Here is a 27,755-nt window from a genome sequence, read left to right as displayed (position 1 = left end):
ATCACATAAGATCTCAACATGTCTTCCACTACTTGATTCACCCGTTCAGTCTGCGGATGATAAGCGGTGCTGAAGTTTAATTGAGTACCCAGACCTTCAAACAAGGTCCTCGAAAAAACTAAAGTGAATTTAACATCGCGATCAAATATTATTGTTTTTGGCATCCCATGGAGTTTAAATATATTCTGCATAAAAACATTTGCGATTTGAGCCGCACGATATGTAGATTGAACCGGTATGAAGTGGGCTGACTTACTGAGTTTATCTACTACAACCATTATAGAGTCATTGTTCTTTTTGGATTTTGGCAATCCCGTAATAAAGTCCATGGTAATGGTCTCCCACTTCCATTCTGGTATGGGTAATGGCTATAGTAAACCCACAGGGTGTTGATGTTCAGCCTTAATCTGTTGACATTCCAAGCATCACGCCAGATATTCTACCACATCTCTTTTCATGACTGGCCAATGGTACTCCTTTCGAAGCGGGGTGATTAATTTTTGGTAGCCCGGGTGTCCTGCATAAGGGCTTTTATGATATTCATCCAGAATCTTTTCTTTAATACCGCTCTGATTGGGTACATAAATTCTTTTCTGGTAACACAAAATTCTGGCTACATTCAAATTGTACCCTTGTTGTATTATATGGGTATTTAAGTTCTGCACCAGCTGCTTCTTTTGTAAATAAATTCGATCTTGTGCAGCAGCCTCTTCAATTTCTTTGACAAGGGTGGACCATCCTTCACTAATGCCAATTTCATAGATGCAATGCACTTTTCGACTCAGTGCATCAGCTACCCTGTTCTCTTTTCCTTTCAAATGCTTAATTTCAAAATCGAAATTTTCCAAAAAGTCCACCCACCTAGCTTGTCTAGCGTTCAAGTTTGGTTGGCTAAAGTAGCTAGTCAAGCTATGGTGATCAGTCATCAACAAAAAATTTCTTCCCACTAAATAATGGCGCCACATTTTCAGCGCATGAACAACTGCGGTTAACTCCAGATCATAGGTAGAATATTTCTACTCATGTTCTTTTAACTTTCTTGATTCGTACGCGATCACTTTACCTTCCTGCATTAACACCCCACCTACGCCCTCCTTACTTGCATCGGTGCAAACTACATAATCCTTTTCCGGATCTGCAACACTCAGCACAGGTGCGGTAGTGAGCAGGTTTTTGAGCTGTTCAAAACTCCGTTGACAGTCTGCTGTCCACTTGAACACCTTGCCCTTCTTTTGCAAAGAGGTGATAGGGTATGCAACCCTGGAGAAACCTTCTACAAACCGCCGGTAATAACCAGCCAGCCCCATGAAAGATCTAATATCTGCCACATCCTTGGGTATTGGCCATTCTATTATAGTTTTGATATTTTCGGGGTCCACAGCTATACCTTCTTTTGTAATGATATGTCCCAAGTATTGGATCTGTTCTTTATAAAAATCACATTTGCTAAATTTACCATATAGCTGATGTTCCCGTAGTGTCTGTAACACTATTCTGAGATGCTCCTCATGCTCTTTAATGTTCCGGGAATATATAAGTATATCATCAATAAAGATTAACACGAATTTGTCTAGGTACTGATGAAATACACTGTTCATCAAACACATAAATGTCGCAGGTGCATTAGTCAACACGAAAGGTAGTACCACAAACTCGTAGTGCCCATAACGAGTACGAAATGCTGTTTTGGCTATGTCCTCATCCTTAATTCTGATTTGATGATAGCCCGACTTCAAGTCGATCTTTGAAAAGATTGTCGCCCCCTTCACCTGATCAAACAGCTCATCAATGCGGGGTAGTGGATATTTGTTTTTAACTGTCAATTTGTTCAGCTGTCTATAATCTATGCACAGTCGAAGAGTTCCATCTTTTTTTCTAACAAACAATACAGGGGCTCCCCAAGGGGATACACTGGGACATATATACTTCTTGTCCAACAACTCTTGCAGCTACATCTTTAACTCAGTTAATTCCGGCACACTCATCCGATAGGGTGCTCGGGATACTGGGGCTGCACCGGGTACCAATTCAATGGTGAAGTCCAAATCCCTTTTGGGCGGTAGCCCTGGTATTTCTTCCGGAAATACATCTGCAAAATCTCGCACTACTGGTATATTTTCCACAGTCACAACTTTATCTTCAGATCCAGCATACCCTACTTGTATTGCATATATTTGACATTTCTTCCAGACACTTTTAGCTAGTTGTGAGGCCATAATTGGCTGGATCTACACTGGTTTTTGGATACCTTGAATCTCCTTTTCCATTCCCAATTCATCTCGGTAAGAGATTGTTTTTGTCTTGCAGTTTATTACAAACCATCGCTTTTCTAACCAGTCCATTCCTATCAGCACATCATATGATCCAAGGGGGAGTACATTCAATTCTGTTATTATTGTCTGACCAGCTAACTTTAATGGACAGTTGCTGACCTTAGTCAGCACTCGTCTTTTGGACCCGGTGGCAAGCTGTACTAACCAAGGATTTTTAAACTTAATAGTTTGCAAACTACAGCTTTCCACGACTTTGGGACTTACATAACTTAAAGTAGCTCCTGGGTCTACTAAAATGGAAACAGTTCGATCAAAGATCTTACCTTCAAACTCTATCATTGTTGGCTGGTAATCAGCTTGTCGATCCTCAAGTGCTGCATTTATTCTGGGCATGGACCGGGCCACATCTCCCACCGTAGAGGCTTCATAGATCTGGGACACCTGATCGCTTTCCTTCCGATGAGGACAATTTTTAATATAATGGGGTCCACCACAACCCCAGCACTGAACCGGTGGCCTAACTGAGCCCTCATTATCCATTTTAACTGGCTGTTCACTATACTTAGATTCAGCAGGTGGCCTAAATCTGATCTGACTTCTTGATGGGTTTCTAGTGCTAGCCCCTTTCGAAAATCCTTTGTGAAAGCTGCTGCGAGTTCCTTTAGCTCCTACAATTATTCTGCTGCTCTTTCTATCTGCCCAGCGCTTCCCAGAATTTTCTCCTTTTTGTTTGCTCTGCTGATAACATAATCTAGCCTTCCGAATTGCTTCGTCCATCGTTTTCGGATTATCAAACTCGATCCTTTCCCGCATCGCCAGGGGTAGGCTGCTAACAAACCGCTGCACCTTAGCCTTCTCCTCTCGAATGTACGGTACATAGCGAAGCAGAGATGTAAATTTAGTTATGAACTCATCTATGGTCAGCTGTCCTAGCCGCAGATCATGAAATTCTCGTGCTTTTTCATCATAGAAGCGTTCTGTCAGGTATTTTTCCTTAAAATATCTTTGAAAAGTCTCCCAAGTCACATCTTGCTCACTCACACCCCACACCATCTTGACTTCTTCCCACCATAAGGTGGCCTTGGCCTGCAGCTGGAAAATAGCCAGTCGTGCCTTAAGATGGTGATCATACTCGTACACTTGGAAGTACTTGTTCATATTGATTAGCCATGCCTCTGCGGCTTCTTCTGATTCCCCATCGAAATGAGGTGGTTTAATCTTCCGAAACTCCCCTTGCAATTCTATTCGCGGTCTTTTTGGAGTTTGATATTCAGAAGCGTTAACAGATTTCTCTCCTCGCGTCTCCGCCCTTTCCTCTGCTTCCTCCTGTTCAGTGTGATAACTTTGTTCATCTGTTACTCGTGTCTGTTCAGGCCTAGGATGAGATCGTTGTTGCTGTTGTTTGTCTGATAAACTTTTTAGAATCCTTTCTTGTTCTATATTTAATATTACATTATCCTCACGCAAACGGGCCATTTCGTCCTTCAGCTCCTGGACTGCCCTCAATATAGTCGAATCAGTGTTGCGGCCCTCGGCTCCCAGTTGTACCCATAGCTCAGGATTCCCCTGAGGGCGAGCAACATCATCTGGTCGATCCAAATTTCCATGAGGAGCGCTACTTGTTCTCCTCATTTTGTTGTTACGTGTACAAGATTAGTTCATTCAACAGTTGTATTTGTATATTCTAATACACTCTTTTCTTGCTTGTTATGATAGTATTTATGCATTGCTGTTTTATTAGAATGAACCCGAGGTCACAGAGTTGTAACCTGGGCTCTGATACCAATTTGTCACATACCAATTACAGATCTCAAAAAAAAAAAAATTTACCACAGTATATATTCATGCTTATATATCCCATTGATTTTCTTTGCACTACCAACTAATTGTAAACACCATGGTTAACGAGCATTCTACTCAGAGTTTACTTATTACAGATTCATTCGAATATTATAAACATATAAATGTTTCCACCCGCTCATGCAATGGTTATTAATACTTTCATATACATATTACTATACCCACATTTCGGTATCGTTCTAACCATGGATAACACTTATTATACCGTGAGTTGTAACATACAATAAACAAATACAAAGGTATATATGCAGATGCATCGAACAGTACTTATATTAAATGATCCTTTATAGCATTTACGGTATTATGTGTTGGTTTACGTTTCCGAGGATGCTGAAGCCGAGGGTCCTGCCTGGCTCCGTCGCTTAACCAGCTGGCTTAATCTGCATTGTTCATCTGGCTTGATGAGCAGCTAGCTATCCATCCTTCACGTGCCTACGCGTGCTGAACGTTCCAAATGCCATACGGCCTGACATCTCGAGCTTGCCAAAACTTGTTTGCTGTTCCCGCTTCGTTTCCTGCTGATCGGACGATGGTGGCGAGCTCACCCAGATCCAAGGCTGTTAACAAGCCACGCGGTAGCGAGATCTGCTGGAGTATTTATGAAGGGTTTTATGCATTCGGCTTGTTTCCTATTTTCATTGTTGCACAACGTTTTGGTGCTCTGTCTTGCTCTGAGCTTTCCACCTTCAACTGAACCGGTGCTCAGCGGAATGTTTTCGGCCGCGGATTCAGGTAATACTATTTTGATTATAGGATTTTACTTCTCCCTATTCCTGCCTGAGTTTTGCACAGGTACATGAGCTTCCACAGCTCGGGTATGGTTACGGGTCTCTGGTCTCTACTAACTCTTTTTTTCATTTTAATGTTTTCTAAGCCTTCTATTAAAGTTCTCAGTTATAGTGTGATTATTTCCTCAGGAGAAGGGCTCGATGGCTGACCAGCGACACTGAGGGTCGTCTCTGCTCCGCTGCTATCCCAAACAGGTAAGAGTTGTGCGTTTTCATTCGACCCCTTTAGCTTCCCACAAGTAGTGGCTGAACAACTGTTCGTCTGAACAGGAATGTCAGGGTCTGCTCTAGTTTTTGGAGTCCCTCGGCAATACACAGGGTTCCCTCGCTTGGAAGTTTCTATGATTCATCCACATATTTGATGGTTGTATTGTATTAGGTTTTTCCGGCCTTGCTCAGACGGAAACCACTGCCAAGGGCGCTGTACGCCGAGCTCTAAGATGTATAAATGGTTTTTCCTTATATGACCTAACGCACTCTGTGCGCAGACAGTACTTAAGTTGGATATTGCTTTTGGTTTCGTAATGCTTATTCTTAGTTTAATCTTGAATATGGAATTATTACAATGACACAAGCTATTTTGTATGACTCTGGTCTATATTATAATGGTTTTGGCGTTCTCGCCTTTCTGTAGCTTACTGTGAGCTCGGCTCGAATATCCGTCTCTGTTTGTATCTTTCAGTGTAAGTACTTTTCATGATTAGCTATTCGTTAGGAGTGGATATATTTTTTTTTTAATGATTAACTCCTTCTATATGGATGGTTCGGGCTTAAAGGCCTGCGGCTGAGTACATGCATAGGCTCGGTCCCGGCGATTCTTTTGGAATCGGGACAACTTGGTAATATCTGTTTGCATGCATATAGTTAATAGTTCTTCTTTTTTTAAAGAAACACAGTGACAAGGGTGTGTCCGGTTGCATTATGTTTCAGCATATATATATATATATATATATATATATATATATATATATATATATATATATATATATATATATATATATATATATATATATATATATATATATATATATATATATATATATATATATATATATATATATGTTCTTTTATTTAGATGCCATTGAATATTGTTGCTATGATGCGTGAGCCTGGTTCCGCCGACGGGTCGCTCAGCCTGCAGTTCTTTTTGGTAAAAGATTTGGATAGTTTTTATATGTTTCGATGCCGTTCTCGACTTGGGATTGAACCCTTTACTTCTGTACAATGTTTCATTTCCAAACCTAACCGATTACAGGGAAAGGTTTAGCAATATTCTTTTTGCTTAGCAACTCACAGAGGTTTCTTGTTTAATGTTTCACAGAGATTCTAGTTCGTTAAGTTTCCTTTTACTTCATTCTTTGATTGAAAGGTCCAGGTTCTGTTCTCTGCTGGTTGCTCAGAGACTAGAATTTCTAAAAGAAATGTTTAGATTATTTTTCTTCTTCCATTATCTTTTCTGCCTATATAAAACCATAAACGGTTTGCACAGATAAAATGCTTAGCAAGCCATACCTGTTTAGCAGCAAACCTGCTTGAAAAGCTTGTCAACCTCCCGTCCATAGGAAGATCCTCCTCGATCTTCCACCCCCAAGCACTTTTGAAGATCTTCTTGTCTGCAATTCCTCTGGCTATGCCAGGTCTCGCTATCTGATCCGAACCAGACATAGCGGAATCAGGAAGTCTTCTCCTTCCCATGCATGCTATCCGGTCACTACCAGACATAGCATCTCCTCAATCCTGCCATTTGATCCTTACCAGACTTGGCATTCCTCCCCCTTTTCCTCTTGGGGACTCAACTGTCTCTTGAAGGTAGTTAGGGTTTTTTTTTATTTAACTACCTCAGCAGTTATTCACCACAATTAATCATATACTCAAATTAAACAGTGATGACACAATTAATCACCAAGATAATTTACAATACAAACAACAGATTTTTTCTTTCTTTACTTAACAAACAAAGTTTTAGCTCACAGTTAAATTTACTATTTACCCAACATTATCACCTCACGAGGGCATTACACTGATGCTTTTTTATTATATATGTAAATAATGTTAGTGTAGAGTTTATTGAATTTCAATTGGATATTGAAGAATATTGAAAAATGAAATGTTTTCTATTAGATTGTAGAGTTGAAAAGTTATTTGTTTAAAATGTTCATGGGATATGCATCTATAAATCTATGTACCAATTCATTATTTATGTACTTGCTCTCTTGTGTTTATTTCTCAAACTGATTATTGATACTCATTCTAGTGTTGTTGTTGTTGTTTAATTAAGTTTGGTAGAGATGTTGTAATGGCATGTTTTAATGTTGTAATATCGTGTTTTATTTTTTATGTTCTATTTTGACTAGATCAATTTACACAAACATAAAAATAAAAATAAAACTAAAATTAAAATAAAATAATTAATTTAATATTAATAATTTTTGGATTCTGGATTATGTCTATCCAAAACTTAGTGGACTGTATTTTTATTTTAAAATATAATATATTATTTTTTATTTTTCAATAAAATTACTAGTCAATAAAAAAATATATTAATATAATGAAAATTAAAAATTAATTTAAATTAATATTGTAAAATCCATAGATATTTCCGGATCAATTAGACCCGGTAATCTCGATGGGTCAAAATAAATATATACATTTCGAAATTAATAAAAAAAATAAATTAATATGATTAAAAATAAAATAAATCTAATATAGTAAAACCGGCCAGAATTTCCGTATCCATTCTACAAACCCTACGAGATTCGCCAGATCATTTTGATTGGATGAAAATAAATATATAAAATTTAAAATTATTAAAAAAATAACCTAGCATTAATATAATTAAAATTAAAGAATAAATAAAAAACAAATTGTAATATATGAGTGCATTTCCAAATCCATTCTACAGGCGCTCTGAGATCAGATGGATCACAAGCCTGTGACGAAGGGAGTCAGAGATCGAGCACAATCTTCCTAAGCAATCTTTCTATGCAGGTTAGATTAGCTGGACTTCTCACTATGGCATCCAATATTTTTTAGGGTTTGTCGTTTTTTGCGGTCAAACCTCATCAAACCTCCAATATTTTTCAGGGTTTGTCATTCCTGCGTTCAGTTTGGTAGTGATTTTAAAGGTTTATTTGTATTGGTAGTGATTTTAAAGGTTTATTTGTACTACAAGCTCAGAAGGAAAAAGAAGCCTGGAATGCAACCATAAGAAGAATTGCCATGCGTTGCAAAAATCGAAAGCAATTTTTCTAGGGGATTGGAAGGTAGGGTGGCATGGTTGTCTTCTTGCAGCATCCAATGTTTTTTAGGTTTGTTTTTTCTTCATTCAATTTGATGGTGATTTTAAAGATTTATTGCTTATTGCAGGCAAAAATGGAGAAAGAAGCCTAGAATGCAGCTTTAAGGAGAAATGGGCAAAATAAAATTAATATCGATAGATCCTTCCAGATCCCTTTTGCAGTCTACTAATAAAGCCCACCACCCCATCACTATTCTATAAGTTTACAAGATTGTCAAATAAGCTATAAGCTCCCGAGTACAGATTAAAAATAAATAAATTTATTAATATATAAACGAAAGAAATTGATTTATTGTTATTATTTAATTTTATCTTTATGATATATATTTTTCAAATTTTATTTGCAAGACTGGAAGAAATGGACAGAAAGAACTATCCGCAGTACCTTTGTTAGTCATGGAATCCACATCGTTATAAACATATTAATACGATAGTAATTCTATTTTTCATGGACCTGTGGCATTAACTCGGCAACGCATCAAGGAATACCAATTCAGTCAATAGGTCCCACTCTAGGAATGTTTGGGAGCTTCTCGCAATTTGAACTCGCCTTCATACTTTTTTTGGTTGAAAGGCTAGCTCTTGAACTATAAGAATGACTTCATGAACTCTAACCATAAAACCCGACCAGTATCCCATGCTACCAGGGCCATCTTAGTGTCTTAAGATGACAAGAATGGTAAGACAACCATTCCTCTAGAATAAATAATACCCCACGAGATACTGCATCATTTTTTAAAGTGGGTTTCTAAATTATCTATATCGAATAACTGGCTCTAATAGTTTTCTGATTTATTGGCACCCAAGAGTTGTATGTGGTTTTCCTTTTATTTGTTGGTGTTACACGATTATCTTCGATGTTTTCTGACCTACTGAATTTACATGGTTGTTTCTTATTGTTTTGCCTATGAGGTTCTCTTTGCATCAATAGCTTCCTACGAAAAAAGTACATGGTTGTTTCTTATTGTTTTGCCTATGAGGTTCTCTTTGCATCAATAGCTTCCTACGAAAAAAGTACAGATTGGGACGCTTAATTGGGGCAATATTTGGAATGTGTAGATGAATTCTAGATCAAATGCAAAGTCGGGCTTTTGAGTTCTTCTCTTTACCCCTTTTACCTGCTCTTACTCTTTTTACAATAATTAACTAATAGCATTAACTAATAGCAACATAAAACCTAATTAAATAATTACTAAAGAAATCAATAATAAAAGTTTGATGATATGAGACACTAACAACAATACATTAAATAATAACAATAGAAAACCTAAACAATTAGAGTGCTATTGGTCTTTTAATGACAAATCTAGGTAACAGTGGCCATTGAAAACAATATTAATATATATAGTAATATTCCAAATCTGGTTAACAGATTGTGCACCTTTATTAGCAAATAGAAGCAGAGAGAAGCCCCTTCAAATCGTTCTAGTAATCCTTCCTTCCAACAATCCTTCAATTATTCCAACAAGGCAATCACTAAGAAATGCATGCATGGGAGCACTACTTTGATTATAATAGATGGAATGGTGATGAATAAAAGTTACAATAAATATTTAATAACAAGTTGAAATGCTCAAGTTGCTTTATTCCTCGAGGTTACAATACTAGATGGAGTGGCTGAGCTATTATTAAGACGTGAAATTTATGGACAAGTTAATGAAACCACTGATACCTGCTTTTTGGAGTTATTATTAGGACCATGAAAGGGTGAAATTGATGGACAAATTAATGAAACTACTGACAAGTTCTATTTGGAAATGGACACATGTTATCAGTGGTTTGAAAAGGATGATCATCTTATTTGGAAATACACATTTCCAATACTATGACAAGTGTATGTGTAAGGTGTGTGTTACATTTTGTAGTCTTCCCATTATGGTTAATCCTTATAGGTGTCAATTAACAAATGGCATGGTAAATTTTTAATGAAGCTTTGTAAAAAAATTAATTTAAACAAGGTTTAATCATGTGATTTAGATATGCAGGGAAGTTAGTGGTGTGAATTCAATTCATTGATATTGTGGCAATAACCAGAATATACTAGAATCTTTAAATTTAAACAATCCGATCAATTTTATTAATTAGTAAAATGATTAAAGTTCCCAATTCCAATAGGATTGACAAGTCTATGGGCGTAATAAATAAATAAATTAACAAGTTCTTTATTTTTAGAGTCTAAGAAGGCATGTCTATCTCTACCAGCAAAGATTTCCAATTGATGGATTTCATTGTGGGTTTTTGGGGGGACAATCAAATGATAAGTTTTAGTAGCCTTCTCGGCATGTTGTTGGGCTCGGTTTTGACCTTGGGGCTGCGGCCTCCCCCTCCACACTGAATTCACATCCTTTAGCCTTGCTTATTAACCAACAAACTTATGCACAGATGTCTACAAACGTATGAACCCTGATAGAGGATTTCATATAGGGGTGAAACAAATCCAGATTCCATGTTAAGAAAGAGGTTTGGGAGCACATGAAGGTTAGGGTCCAACTCAAGAATGAGTACATCAAGTAACAAGTGAAGAGGTGGCATTGGTTTACGCAAGGTATAATATCTAGAGAAGAAAAAATACCATAGCGAAGGGACACCACCCCATTGTTATGGCTGAGAGAAAGATGAAATATTATCTTGAAACATACAAGACTATCTCCAAACCAACACTAGAAGCCAAGAAAAATGCATGCATACAATTTGGAAAAATAACAAGAAGAGTTAGAGTTAACTAGGTCATAGAAGCCACTACCCACCAAGGTTGAATTACTAGAGAGGATACCAACACAACAATTTCTTTAACAGCACCCAAAAATCCACAGTATTTTGTGGAAGAACAACCAAATCCGCTTGCAATCTTCCAGAACCTCGTGTCCCTCAAATCCAGCAATGAGCTTTTACCCAAATAGCTTAATAGCAAAGCCGATCAGATAAAAATCCCCCCAAAGTCACTTTAGAGAATGAAAAAACATAGTTTCCTTAATTCATTGGCAAGCAATTACTCGCAAGCCTCACAATGCTCTCTCTAGGACCAAGTTGTGTTGCATTCATCAGGGACTCGAGCTATTTACACTCAGCTCCGCACTAAGTTGAATGCATCAACCCATTTTAATATTTATATCCTATGAAAGTTTGCTTAGTATCTCCTCGTATTCTTGTGAATACCTAAGGTGGCCATGCGATCAAATATATTAATATTTTTAAATATATATTTTTATATATTTTTAAATATAAAAGACAAGAGAATCTCTTACACCTCTCTAAGGTAGCTCCTAAGAAATTTTGGAGGCAGATCCTGACTAGGAAATCTAAAGATAATAATAAAATTGCTTTACACGATTGGAATTCCTATCTTAAAAAGCTCTATGAATCTCCAAATATCATGAATAACTTTGAAACCCTGCCCACAACGAAAGAAGTCTTCTCTCTAGAAGACATTGATTTTGGGGTTAAGCGCCTGGCTAATGGGAAAGCTAAGGACATTGAAGGTTACCAGGCAGAAATATTAAAAATTGGAAGCCCTGTCCTCATCCCCCACATCCACAAGCTTTTCAATCAAGCAGTCAAGCAAGGGTTCCCTAAGTTATGGACTGAGAGCCTCATTATCCCTATTTTTAAAAATGGGGATACAAATAACCCCTCTAATTATCGGACAATTATGATCAGCCCTCTCTTAGCTAAGTTATATGGTAGTATTTTGGAAAAGAAGTTGAGCATATGGCTTGAAAGTGAAGATAAGCGGGCTAAAGGCCAAGCGGGTTTTAGAAGGCATCACTCAACAACAGACCACCTCGTTACGCTTAGAATCATTGTGGAGGAATGTCGCAATGATAAATCCAATCTCTTTTGTTGCTTTGTGGACTTTAGAAAGGCTTTCGATATGGTTCCTAGAAACAACCTTTGGAATAGATTAGAAGAGCTAAAGGTTCCTTTCGAGTTGAGAGCTGCCACTATTAGATTATACGAGAATGTAATTGCCAAGCTAAAAAGCAATGAGGGGTGGTCGAAAGATATTAAGTGTAATATCAGAGTTAAACAAGGTTTCCCCCTCTCCCCTACCCTATTTGGCATTTACATTGACAAGCTCGAAGGTTATTTAGAGGAAGCAGGATGTGCTGGCATGCTCTTAGCTGGGCTAGTCGTCATCCTTCTTCTCTATGCTGACGATATTGTTCTCCTCGCAAGGTGTCCATCTAATCTTGATAAGCAGCTTAGACTTCTTAAGGATTTCTGCTCTACCATGGGTATGACTGTTAACACTGACAAAACAAAAGTTATGATTATCAAATCCAAGAAGGACGCCTACACTAATTTTATATATGACAATAATAACTTGGAGGAAGTATATTCTTACAAGTACCTAGGAATTGATATTCATCACAAACTCAACTGGAACTATAGCATTGAGAAAAGGATTAATGGGGGGTGGAAAGCTTACTTTGGTCTTGAAAATAATTGTAAAATGACAAACCTCGTAATGTGGGATAAAAAGAAGTTCCTCTTTGAAACTTTAGTCACTCCTGTTATCTTATATGGATGTGAGGTTTGGGGTTGCAGCATCTCTAGAGAATCGTGGAGAAAGATTGAGCAAATCCAGAAGCGCTTTATAACGTATAACCTAAAAATTAAAAGCAATACACCCTACCCTATTCTCCTTAAAGAAGTAGGTCTTTGCCCTATCGAAAGCGTAGCTATGACTAGGCTTCTGTTGTACAAGCACAAGCTCAATAACGTAGGAGATCATAGACTTCCCAAGCTAGCCTTAAATTCCAGCCAAAACCATCTAAGGCTCAAACGGGGGTCGTATAAAGACATGAGGGCCTGGATGAACCATTGCGAGATCAACGAGAACGATGTACTGCAAAACATTAATAACATTAAAAATATTGTTACTTGTAAGTTCAAAGAAAAAATGTGGTGTGAGAAAGATTTAGTGGCTAAAAGAAAATTGAGTTATTATAAGAAGGTCATCAACCCCACCCTAGAAGGTCAAAAGTATCTCTCTGTTTTAGCTAGCTCAAAGAAGAAAATTAATTTAGCAAAGTTTAGAACGAACTCTCATGAGCTCCATAGTGAAACAGGTCGTTGGAGAGTTCCTAAAACACCATGGATGGAAAGAATCTGCCATCTCTATGATAATAGGAACATTGAGGGTGAAAACCACTTCCTCTTAGAGTGCCCCACATACAACCACATTAGATCTTAGTTTCACAATCTTTGTCGCAATACTGACCTTCCTAGCCTTTTACAATGTCAAAATTACAGTGAGCTTGGGAGGCTTCTCTCCAAGCTTTTTGAGCATAGAAATAAAACCTTAAATCAAACTAAATAATTTGTTTCTCTAGGTCCGATAGACCAAAGTTTGGTCTCAGTGGACGTTAACCATCATCATCACCATCAATAAATTAAAAAAATTAAATATCCAAAAAGTATTGTATAGTTCATTCAAATATTTTAATAGTTTCACATTGAAATATATTCTTAATACAATTTTAATTACTGTTATGCAAAAAAAATATTAATCCAATTTTATATTAAAACAAAATTGTATAGTTTTAATATAAGCTCCACTCCTCCACATTCTTTTTTATGTTTAAATATTTTTTATGGTATATTTTGATATTTATTTTCATATAATATTATGTAATTTAAAATGGAATTCAAACACATAAACATAATCTAAAAATATTATATATTTCAAAATGTAATTCAAATACATAAATATAAAATAGTTCAAACTGTATAATAGAGTTCGAAATAGATATTGTATTAATATTTTTAATATAATGTTTTAATATAGTTTAAAAATAAACATCATACATAAATTAATATCATTTTACATTTAAATATATTTTTTCATATTAACATAGTTTCATTTTTTCATAAAATGCTTTCATATAATTTTAAAATAAATATATATATATTTTTATATCATTTTAAGTTTCTTTGAAGTATCTTTGAAGTAGATCACTTTGAAATCAAATATTTTTTATATAATTTTAATTTTTTTTATATAAAATAATTTAATATTAATGTAGTTATATATATATATATATATATATATATATATATATATATATTTGCATTGAAAAGCATTTTATAGTTTAGTATGGAAAGATATTGTAGTGATGTAAATATTTATTTATAAACATTTGCATATAAGCTTAATTAAAAATAATAAAAAATTTAAAAATAATATAAAAATATAAAAAATTAAAAATAATATAGAATATAGCATAAGGGAGATGTAATGTCCATAAATTAGTGTAAACATTTAAATATTGATTATTAATAGTAAAAAAGATAAAAATAATACAAATAATAAAATTGATTAAAAAAATAAAAATAATATTATATTGTACTTTCATTTTATTAATAAAATTATAAAAAAACAATAATAGAAAAATAAATGAAAGAAAATCATAATATGATGATGATTAATGTCCACTAATACACATATCACATTAAAATATATAACATGTAAATAGTGGCTACAAATTTTAGATTAAGATCCATTTTACGATATAAATTAAAATATTGATTTTCCCAATATATTTAAATTTAATTAATAAGCACATAAAAACTCAATACTTACAATATAATAAGATTTTTAACCATGAATATTCAAGTCCACTTTACCATGGATATTATTAGCTTGTAAATAATATTTCATACAATATAATGACTTATTAATACCACATGCCTAAAAACCATAACTTATTTCACAATAAAAATATTTTATAAATATTTTAATTTTATAACATTTTTTAATTAAATATCAAAGAAAAAATATTATAATTACTTTTGAGTTATATCTAAATTCTATATCCTCAATGTTACTAAAAATATTTGATGGATATTCTATAAAAATTAAATCAAGGTTTTAATAAAATTAAAAATGAGAATTGTTTTACATATAGAGAAGTGAAATTTATATAATAAATAATATTGTTAAGAACTAGCATAGGTTCATCTTAATTAAATATCTAGAAAAAAATGAAAGTAATAAAATTTCTGGAAGCTTAAACATTTCCTCAGATTTGACACTCAATAAGAAATTAAAAATTTTGATTTCTCTAGCAGTTCTAAAATTAAAATAAATCTATGTTGATTTTAATATAAATTCTATATTATAACCATTACATTAATATAACTTAACATTCAAATATATATTTTTTAACATTAATATAATTTCAATTTTTCCTATAATATTTTAATATTATTTTAAAATAGGCATTCGTATTAATAATTTTACATATAAAATTAAATATCCGAAAACACCATATAATTCAAAAAATAGTTCAATTATATTAATAGTTTATTATTAACATATTTTTTTAATAGGGTTTGAAATTACATTTATATAGAAAAATTAACGTTAATTCAATTTTATATTAAGAAAAATTATATAGTTTTAATAGAAGCTTCACTTTATTTCATTTTTTTAGTTTTAATGTAAGCAAATATTTTTGGTTATATACTTTAATATCAAATATACTCATAGTTTCACATTTAATATATCATTTTATAGGGTTTCAAATTAGTTTTACATATAAATATAAAATAGGGATAACCCGTATAAACTATATATCTAAAAGAAATTTATGTAATACAAAATCTAATTCAAATACATAAACATAAAATAGTTTAATCTATACTTTAAAATAGACCTTATATTAATCTAGTTTTACATTTAAATATTTTTTTTTCACATTAACATATTAATATAGTTTCACTCTAACATTTTAATATATATTTTAATAGAGTTTAATTATTTTTTTGTTTTCAATATATAATGTTCAATGTTTATTTTGGTTTCAAAAATTCTTTTTTTTCATGGATGAAACTATTTGGAAGTTTTTCTCATTTGAGATTATTGAGTTAATATTTCATTAAGTTTCATTGTGAGTGTTGACAAGATTTCAAGTAGTTTGTAAACATTCGCATGTTGTTTTCAAAAACCTTATTTTTTGTCTCATTGTAATCGATGTTCTATCAAAGAATTTGGATTTCTCATTCCATCAACCCATACTGAAGAGAGTTGGTTTATTGGATCTTACCTCAATGATGAAGGCCACATATATTCTTTTATTTTCCTTTTAATTGATTCAAGACACACAATTGAGTGTATAATTAATTTGTCTAGCCCTACAAACTTCTCTGATTCAAAGATTTAAGTGGGTAAATGGGTCTTCATTTCTTTATTAGAGAAAGTTAGTTAATGAAAATTTGATTGGATTCTCTGAAGACATATTTACAAATACATGCAATCACATTTTTACACTTGCAACATCATTGATATTGTCTTGAGGAAGACAGATGTTCCTTATGGTGTCACAACTCCCCCAAAAGAGGTTGTCTTCCATAAAGCAAAAGTGTACTGGTTGTATTTAAACAAAGATTATGATAATCATTACCCTACATATGGGTAGATTATATATTGTTTATGTATTTTTAAAAATCTATGGGTTTTTTCATGTATCCTTGTCTCTTGCATAGGTTGCATGTCATTGACATTTTACTAGTGTGGGGATGAATTCATCTTATGTTAGTTTGGGTAGTGTGCAAGTAATCTTTAATATGAAATTCATCTATTTTTATTTCCTAATAGTCCATTTTATTTGTTACACAAAACATGGACATTGATGTTGTTCTTGTTGCATATGATCGTAACGAACCTCTCATAACAATGGATTCTCTTGAAGGAGACAAGACAACAACTATTTACCTTGACAAGATATCAATTCCATCTGCATTAATTGAGAAATATTTTAGGAATGAATTGAAAAAGACTTTGGAAAAGGATGAATTCATAACCATTAAACTTGATTAAATTAAAATCATGCCTCACCCAAATGACTGCATTGAATATTAGTTTTCGACAAACATCAACAATTTGTGTGGACCTACATGTGATGATCAGATGGATTTTGTGAGAGAGTTCAAGGGTCGTGATCAAATACTAGAAAAGCATGGATACACTTTATTTACTCCCCATTATATAATGCAATACTATGTTGAAGGTTTTAGTTTGACTAGACCATGCAAATATAATGCATAATTAATCATGGAAGGTACAATGCTCCACACTTAAACTGTGATTTGAGTGAAGGCTATGATGGAAAGGATCTTGTAAAGGACAATCTCATGAAACTTTGTGTCCATAGGGTTTCTATGAAAGCAGAAGACCATGGATTTGGTAGGACAATGGTACAAACTTCCACAATAGATTATCTATGAAGGATAAGAAATATAATAAAGAGTTTCATAAGGAATTCATCAAATCATTAAATGAGTTTAAATTTTATTACGGATTAAAAATTAGGAATTTTTCCAAGTTTGTTTGGTTTGCGTAACAATTCCAATCTTATTTGTCTACATTTGGATAGGTTTGTGTGTTGATGAGATTAGAAAATGCATGGTTGATCCAGAAGCGGATGTAGACAAACATGTACCTAAAGCGCAAAAGGAAGCTTAGGTTAGTCATATTTTTATGTTTAGATGATAGATTTGAATAATTTTTTCTTCTCATGCATCATAACATGACTGAAACAGGTTTGTGTGTTGATGAGATTAGAAAATGCATGGTTGATCCAGAAGCGGATGTAGACAAACATGTACCTAAAGCGCAAAAGGAAGCTTAGGTTAGTCATATTTTTATGTTTAGATGATAGATCTGAATAATTTTTTCTTCTCATGCATCATAACATGACTGAAACGTAGACTTATAAAGGTATATTTTTGTATTATAGGTTAGAGACGACACTCATGGAGATATAACTATCCTACTAACTCTAGGAATTAATAATGTGTAATATCAAGGTCTCTTTTATTTCATCCCTTTGATTATTTCAATTATGTTTTCTATGACATGGGAATTATTGCATAAACGAATAATCATATGCATTTCTATTTTATATATTTTATATCAACTCCTATCTCTTTTAATATTGATGGATTTCATAGTAATATGAATTATCTTTATCTCTATCATGGAAGCTAGATTGAACTGTTGTATTAAATGCTTTATATGCAAGATTTAAAGAAACTGCAAAACCACTAGTTTGTTTTAATGGATGTAGACCCTACAATTTTGATGTTAGTTTATTGAGATTCAGAAATCTTTTTGGCTTTCAAATCTATTTATATTTTAAACTTTCTATGCAAATATTGAGACAAATAAATGCCTAACAAATAATGGTGGTTGATAGAAGAAAACTAATGTAAGTGCTTGTGAGTGTACGGTACATTTATAATTTATTTGAGTTAATATATAATACTTCAAACATCAAATATATAAGAGAAATGCAACGTAATATCCCTACAATAAAATGTACAAATAATAACACTCCTGAAACGTGTTTGTTTAAAAACTTGTGCACGTTTACAGAAGTGATGTACTATATTTTGTGTAGTTGCTATTCTTTTCAGTATTAAATATATTGTGTCCAATGCTAGAAAAGCAAGAATTTTTTTCCTTTAAAGTGGTAAATGGGAATATTATGGATATTCATGAAATAACCAATAGCATTGACCCTTCAATCCATCATAAAAATTCCTATCAATTTCTTGGTCAAGGTCATTTCTAAAAAATAGAAATAATAAAATGTAAATATTATTGATATTCAATTAACCAATAACATTGATAATTCAACCCAGAATATTGATTTTTACATGATAATATTGATGTTCTAGATTGCAATATAACTCGCTTGCATGAAAGAAAGAAAAAAAAGATAAATTACTTCCCAATTAAACCGATGAAATCGGTAAAACTATAACTCACTTGCATGAAATAAAATGACTTTCCAATTAAACTAATGAAATTGGTAAAACTAGGAATGAAATCTTTTTACTTATCTCGGTTTAAATTTTACAAGTTCTATATTAGTCTAGTGTGATCTAAATGATAAAATCCCTTTGGGATAGAGGTCCACGTTTCTATCTCACAAGGTCTCAGTTCCTGTTAGGTCATAGTTTATTGGTATATTTTGTTGGAAATATTGTTGGCATTGATGTCGAAGATAGGATAGGACTATGAATGTCCAAGATAAATATTTCTAGAAGAAGATTCTTGGTGACATTGTTTAGATGCTCAATTTTTTTATGCATAGTTTGGATACCCTATATCTGAAGGAATTTTTACTCTAAATACCGATATCAAATGGGAACATAGGATATATTGTTGAAAATTGTATTCTAAGACCTTTATAATGGTATATGGAACTCCCTTTAACTCCATAGGAATCAAGGGATATGAAAGGTTCTATTAGGTCAGCCGGATCAGAAAGCATAGGTCAGCCTATCTAGTTTTACAAGCTGGCCCCATAAGTGAACACAAAAATACTATAAATAAATAATAGATGAGTTCATTTCAAGACCATTCAAACAAAAATAGACCTAAGGTGTTCAAGAGAATTTAGGGAATCGTCTTGGAGGTTTTAAAAATGGAGGAAAAATGTTATTTGTGGAGTGAGAAAGTCATCTTGACATTTTAGTTATAACTTTTTGATGCAGCCCAGGCCGCTCCCAAGCCACTCCTACCAGGATCCTCGACAACTGTGCACATAAAACATGCACCTCAACACACTCCAGGGTGTACATTTAAAGAAAATTTATAAAAACCATGACCCAATTCATAACTCAACAAAAGATGCGCCATACCATCATTTCAATCCACAAAAAAAACCTTCCATACCAACATTCGAGTCTTGAACTCTTCGGACATTTCCATAAACAATCTCATATGTATTTGCTGGATTGCGCCCTTACCTTTAATCTTTATCTGCTTATATCAACCAGTGGCGATTTTGCCGAAGTCTTAACAGCGATATTCAGTTGGCCGCCAAACACACAATATATCTATATATCCAGCGGAATTATACAGCACAATATTGGAATTATGCGTGGAGGGTTTACACAGCATGGTACATATATATATAAACGCTATATCATACCTCGTAGCCACATGTAATTGATATATATAATGATTTCACGCCTCCTCCCTGCGCAACCGAAGCTAAATATATGTGACAGTCACGATTTATGAATGGAGCATACGCTCAACAGAAGTATAGAACCTGGTTACGCCATTAAAGCTTCCGCCGCAAGCAAACATACTCTTCAAATGGATTATGATACGCAGACAATCTATATATATTCACTTACGCACTCAATATGCTCATGGACTGACTGCACCCATGTCCACTTTCTGCGCTGGCCGGTTGATCCATATATACGCCTGTTATAGCACTGCTTGCATGTGCTTCAACCGTCAATTTTAATCCAAAGGTTAAACATCGTAAAGCCCAGCTCCGAATGAACGCAAAACCATGTTCCTTCTATCCACAAACTCATCGTAATACCGCTTTGTAAAATCCCTCACAACCAATTCCAAAGTCTCTGGCGCCGGTATATGGACAAACAGTGATAATAATCTTGCAGGTATATCATTCAATTATAAACCAGAGGTGGGAGATATGAGAGCTCTTGGAAACTAGAGGCATATGCGCAACCATAAATTAAAGCTGTATATCATCACCAAAGAAAACTAATTCAATTATTAACGCATCATGATGGCGCATGAGAAAACAAATAAGAACCATATACAACATCGATTCACAACAGTTATATTCATGGCCAGATATGCAAATCCATGGCCCTTTTACAAACTGCCCGAAGGCTCCCAAGGAGAATCCTTGCTCACTTCTCACACTCACTCCTCACACACCCCTCCTTGCTTTCCATGCCTTTGAGGCTCCCTAATTTATTAAACTTAGCATGATAAAAAAAATCCTAAAATCACTCCACTAAAGCTCATCCAATGCATACATATGGCAAAAGTATCTTTTCCCTGTTCTAAAATAGAAAAGCTTTCCTTATCACTTAATGGTCCACATCCATTCCTTTTATGCCTAAAAGCTCTCCTAGTTTTATTTATTTATTTTGAGAATATCTAATTAAAAGCCTAAATATTAAAGTGACTTGGAATTTAGGAAACTAATGCATGACCCCTATGTCTATTATTTACAATAATTCCCTTTGAGTTGGATGCTCCCGCATCATACTCCCAAGGTAGAAAAATTTCATGATCTCCTGATCATGTGTTCAGATCTATGTTTGCCTGGATCCCATATCTTGTACTGTAACTTTGCATTTTCCGCTGCTTCTGTCTGTTGTTCTTCTCCAGGTCTCCACACTTTATGTTGCTTTGCTCCACTAGCTGTACTCTTGCAATCTTCTGCTGTCTTCGTCTTGCTACTTCTCTTTTGTTTCACTACTGCTGGTCTCTTCCGGAATTTCCTCATCATCATCCGCCTCATCATTTCAATTTCTTTGTCTAGCAGATTTTCTCCAGCTTCTTCAGTAAGACCTGTACTCACAAAACAATTGTTAGAATAAAAAATATAAGGCATCAGTGCCTCTTTTGCTGCTAGTGTTGTCTCAGCTGCCATCATAAATGTCACCCCACATGTTGCTCTAGCTGTCACTATGAATGTTGCTGCCTCCCAAACTTCCTGTCCCTCTGCAACATTCGTTTGCTTGTCACCTGCAATTTCATCTGCAACTTTTTCCTCAGCTTTTGCTGGCAACACTTCAATATGCTGCTCTGAGTTTCTTCCCAGCTTCTCTGTCAGCACATCAGTATGCTGATTCGTATTCACCATGAGACTGTCAGCTAGTCTCGCCTTCTTATCATCTATCTCCAGGATGTCTTTCTGCTCTCGTTCACTGTACTGAACTCTTTCATCTGCTGCAATCTCCTTGTCATACTTTGGATTCTCCAACCAATATTCCAACAATGCAATTTCTCTGTAGCATTGCTGAAGCATATCATCATCAACTACATTCATACATAAACTTCCAGTTTTAACAGACTCAACTGTTGCTTCGCTTATCCGTGCTACAGACTGATCCACTTCTTCTGCATCAACATCCTGATTAGACTCCTTCTTCTCCATCTGCTTCTGAGATCTTTCTAACTCATTATCGATCTGAACAGCCTTCAGGTTCAATTCTTCTTGCACAAACTCTAAAGCTTGTTTATCTTCTTGTTCTATACCTGCAAACATGTGCAACTCATTAGTTTTTAAATCATGAGACTTTTCAATCTTGACTGCTTCCTTCAACATTTTTCTTTTAATATATCTACATGTGGGAATTTCAAACTCCAACTCTGGCGCAAGAACTCTAAGTCCCTTTTTCAACAAGGCAATCACAATTTGCCTCAACCTCCTCTGCAACTGTCGCCAAATCACTCTCTTTCCCTTCAGTGGAAAGATCCATTTTCTATTTTGATTTTTCTGCTCTTGTAGCCATTCTTCCAGTACCTGCAATTGTACCTTCATTACTGCAATCTCTCTTTCTCGAACTCCTGCAGTCATCCCATTTCTGTGCCATTTCTCTAGACCTCTTCTCTGATTCTCCATGATCACCTTCTCCAGTTGTATATAAGGCCCATCTACCTTCTGCTTTTCCAGAACAGAATTTTGATTCTGCTGGTCTTTTTCCTTCTTCACGACAATATCAGCCAATTGTCTTTCACCTGCAAACATCCACAAATTGTCAGATTTAAAACCATATGACCCTTTGGTCTTACTTGAAGTTTCAGTCTTCAAGCTTTCATCTTCACTATCTCCCAGAAATTCTCCTTGTTCTGGTTCACAGATGTATTCTTCCATTTCAACTTCCTCTGGACTCATCTTCTTGCCATTTACCTTGGCATCCTCTTTCTTATGTCCTCTACCGTGGATTTTTCCTGAACCTCTGCTATGACTATCAGTAGTCATCTTCTCCTTCGCCATGAGTTCCTCACCTATGAGTTGCATGAAGCCTCTACCACAGAAACCTCTCTTGCTGCCACTTACCTCACCAATCCTTCCCTCTGGATCTGGTCTTTTGGTAGTCATTGGTCCTCTGCTGGAACCTTTCGAGCATCCTCTACTGCTCCTGTAGGCTTCTCTCATCTGCAACTTTCTTCAACCCCTGTTGATTCTCCTTTGCAACAAGCCTCTGCAACAGCTAGTCCTCCTGGCTGCAATCTTACCTCACTAAGCTCTCCTTACTTATTCTTTTGGTAAGCACGGTCCTTTGTCTAGAACCTTCTCCTGAGCAACACCTTTGCTCCCTCTAGGCTTCTGCAATCTCCTTCTCTCTCCTGAGAACACTTCAGTTGTCCTCTTTATCCAATTTCTTATTGGATTCTTCAGGTTCACTGCCACTTTTCTGCAACCATAAACTTCAATTCATAAATTTCAAACCAGAAAATAATCTCACCTCTTAAGACCTTGCATGATCTTGTCTTCTTTTCTCTTCTGCAATCCTGTTCACTTGTGTAGTCTGCATATCAAATTTAAAAATCATTCATCACACTTCAATTCTAAAAAAAAAACATCTTTAGTTGAGCATTCTAGCTCTGATACCACCTGATGCAGCCCAGGCCGCTCCCAGGCCACTCCTACCAGGATCCTCGACAACCGTGCACATAAAACATGCACCTCAACACACTCCAGGGTGTACATTTAAAGAAAATTTATAAAAACCATGACCCAATTCATAATTCAACAAAAGATGCGCCATACCATCATTTCAATCCACAAAAAAAACCTTCCATACCAACATTCGAATCTTGAACTCTTCGGACATTTCCATAAACAATCTCATATATATTTGCTGGATTGCGCCCTTACCTTTAATCTTTATCTGCTTATATCAACCAGTGGCGATTTTGCCGAAGTCTTAACAGCGATATTCAATTGGCCGCCATACACACAATATATTTATATATCCAGTGGAATTATACAGCACAATATTGGAATTATGCGTGGAGGGTTTACACAGCATGGTACATATATATATAAACGCTATATCATACCTCGTAGCCACATGTAATTGATATATATAACGATTTCACGCCTCCTCCCTGCGCAACCGAAGCTAAATATATGTGACAGTCACGATTTATGAATGGAGCATACGCTCAACAGAAGTATAGAACCTGGTTACGCCATTAAAGCTTCCGCCGCAAGCAAACATACTCTTCAAATGGATTATGATACGCGGAAAATCTATATATATTCACTTACGCACTCAATATGCTCATGGACTGACTGCACCCATGTCCACTTTCTACGCTTGCCAGTTGATCCATATATACGCCTGTTATAGCACTGCTTGCATGTGCTTCAACCGTCAATTTTAATCCAAAGGTTAAACATCGTAAAGCCCAGCTCCGAATGAACGCAAAACCATGTTCCTTCTATCCACAAACTCATCGTAATACTGCTTTGTAAAATCCCTCACAACCAATTCCAAAGTCTCTGGCGCCGGTATATGGACAAACAGTGATAATAATATTGCAGGTATATCATTCAATTATAAACCAGAGGTGGGAGATATGAGAGCTCTTGGAAACTAGAGGCATGTGCGCAACCATAATTTAAAGCTGTATATCATCACCAAAGAAAACTAATTCAATTATTAACGCATCATGATGGCGCATGAGAAAACAAATAAGAACCATATACAACATCGATTCACAACAGTTATATTCATGGCCAGATATGCAAATCCATGGCCCTTTTACAAACTGCCCGAAGGTTCCCAAGGAGAATCCTTGCTCACTTCTCACACTCACTCCTCACACACTCCTTGCTTTCCATGCCTTTGAGGCTCCCTAATTTATTAAACTTAGCATGACAAAAAAAATCCTAAAATCACTCCACTAAAGCTCATGCAATGCATACATATGGCAAAAGCATCTTTTCATCTTTTCCTTGTTCTAAAATAGAAAAGCTTTCCTTATCACTTAATGATCCACATCCATTCCTTTTATGCCTAAAAGCTCTCCTAGTTTTATTTGAGAATATCGAATTAAAAGCCTAAATATTAAAGTGACTTGGAATTTAGGAAACTAATGCATGACCCCTATGTCTATTATTTAAAATAATTCCCTTTGAGTTGGATGCTCCCGCATCACTTTTCTTTTGGGATGTTTCGGACTATGAAACTTCAAGGAGATAGAGGATATATTTTCATGTACATGTGGTAAAAATTTCAAACTTTATTTTACTACACTTTCAAACATAAGCGTTGAGGAAGTTAGGGTTCCTAAATGCTCATAAAATCTGCTTCAAACATGTTGGTTTGACATTTTCACTATAACTTATTTTATAATATGTTTCAGAGTATGAAATATTAAGGACATATAAGTTGATAAAAATTTTGGACTTTGGTTCAGTACAATTCTTTTGATGTTCCATGTGGAAGTTAGGGCTTTATAATAGTCCTTAAATCAACCTCAAACAGGTCAATTTGGCATTTTTTCTATAGATTATTTTATGGGATGTTTTAGGTAATGAAATTTCAACGACCTATGGAGGCATATAGCGATAGTGCAAGTAAAATTTTCAAAATTCGGTTCATTGTACTTTCAAATATGTGTCGTGTGAAATTTAGGGTTTTAGAATAGTCCTTAAATCAACTTCAAACATGTCAAATTAGCATTTTAGCTATAAAGTATTTTATGGGATGTTTTAGACAATGAAATTTTCAAAGACTTCTAAAGGCATATAGCTGGTAGTGCAAGTAAAAATTTCAAACTTTTGTTCGATATGCTTTCAAAGATATGTAATGTACAAGTTAGGGTTTTTGAATGATCCTAAAATCAATTTCAAACAAGTTTACTTGGAATTTTTTATGTAACTTATTTTCTAGGATTTTCAAGATTGAGAAATTTTCATAGATCAAAGGAGACATATAGAAATGCCTCAAGTAAAACTTTCATAATCATAATTGAAAAATGGATATGTGTCATAGCGTACAAGTTCATTCTTTGGAAGTACCCAAAAACAAGAAGTTTTGGGAGAAGTAAACCTAGTGAAGAAAGAAGTAGAAAGCAAGCAAGGTGAAGGAAGAAGCAACAAGAAGACTTAGTGAAGTAGGTGGGTAACTATGAATATTTACAACAATGAGGGTTGGTGTCTCCAATAGGTTGGTGTCTATGAATATTTACAATAGTGTGGATTAGTGACTCTAGTAGGTTGGTGCCTATGAATATTTGCAATAGTGAGTATTGGCATTTCCAGTAGGTTAGTGCCTACAAATATTTATAACAATAGGTTGTTTCCTACAAATAATTATAAAATGAAGTTTTATATATCTCATATGTCATTGTTTTATTATGGTTCATGAATGTTGATGACAATGCATCCACTTTCCACATATACATGGTGGCCCAAACTAAATTTGATCAAACCTCCTTGATTGTGCTTCAATCTCATGTTTGTGGGATCATTTAAAAATCCCTTTAATCAAGAATATGATTAGGGTTTAAAATTTAACTAGAACCATCAACACTTTTTAAACTCCCCCAATATAATCACAATTAGCCTTGCAAACAATTTCACAATCCCCAATTTCTAACCCCTGAACACCAAGGTCTTAATATATACTATCCACAAAACTTATTTTATGATTGGGCACTATTCCAGAAGGTGTTAAGGCCAACCTCTCTCACAATTAGGAATTTTGATGGTTTTTGTATTCAAGCTTCTGTGATCCATAATGAATTAAGAAAAATCTTTTGGTAGAAATCACATAAGAGAATTTTTTGGCCTACGTGTTTCAAACCAACAAGTGTCATTCATCATGAGAACCAGATGAAGAGGCAGACCATGGAAAAGACTTAAATAGAGAGCAATGTAGAGACATAATTTCCAAGTTACGGCTATATTTGAACAATAATATTTAAATTATGATATTAATTTATTAATATATTAAAAAAATATTATTAAGTAACGGCTATATTAATTAGCCAGTTTTTGAAAAATAATATTTAAATAATGATATTGTTTTATTAATTTATTAAAAATATTAATAGGTAACAACTATATTAAATGGTTAGCTTTTGAAAAATAATATTTAAATTAATTTATTAAAAACAAATATTACTAATTTTTAAAAAATAATATTTAAATTAATTTATTAAAACCAAATATTACTAGTTTTTGAAAAATAATATTTAAATTATGATATTAGTTTATTAATTTATTAAAAACAAATATTAATAAGTAACCACTATATTAAACATGCGGTTTTTGAGAAATAATATTTAAATTAATTTATTAAAAAAAAAATAAGTCAAACTCTAAAGAAGGAGGCAAGTCAATCTTAACTCATTTTTATAACTTTTGACTTCCCTCCTTCTTTAGAGTTTGACTTTTATTTTATTTTTATTTTATTTACTTGTTTATTTATTTTTTTAATAGATTAATTTAAATATTATTTCTCAAAAACTAGTTGTTTAATATACCAGTTACTTATTAATATTTTTTTTTAATAAATTAATAAACTAATATCATAATTTAAATATTATTTTTTTAAACTAATAATATTTGGTTTTAATCAATTAATTTAAATATTATTTTTCAAAAACTAGCCGTTTAATATAGCAGTTACTTATTAATATTTTTAAGAAACTAATATTATTATTTAAATATTATTTTTCAAAAACTAGTAATATTTGTTTTTAATAAATTAATTTAA

The 27,755-nt window shown here is 34.0% G+C and overlaps 1 protein-coding gene and 1 pseudogene across 1 annotated transcript in view; both read left to right on the top strand.

The window, feature by feature from the left end:
• Positions 1 to 27,755, top strand: part of LOC149221043 (uncharacterized) — a 232,396-nt gene that overhangs the window by 110,079 nt on the left and 94,562 nt on the right. The window lies entirely within an intron of this gene.
• On the top strand, positions 16,846 to 19,781 carry LOC149221044 (vacuolar-sorting receptor 6-like; annotated as a pseudogene).

Source organism: Pinus tabuliformis, chromosome Q (genome assembly GCF_031772625.1).
Source record: "Pinus tabuliformis cultivar Carrire ecotype Pingquan chromosome Q, CPIR1, whole genome shotgun sequence".
Taxonomy (NCBI): domain Eukaryota; kingdom Viridiplantae; phylum Streptophyta; class Pinopsida; order Pinales; family Pinaceae; genus Pinus; species Pinus tabuliformis.
This window is presented reverse-complemented; position numbering and strand designations above follow the sequence as displayed.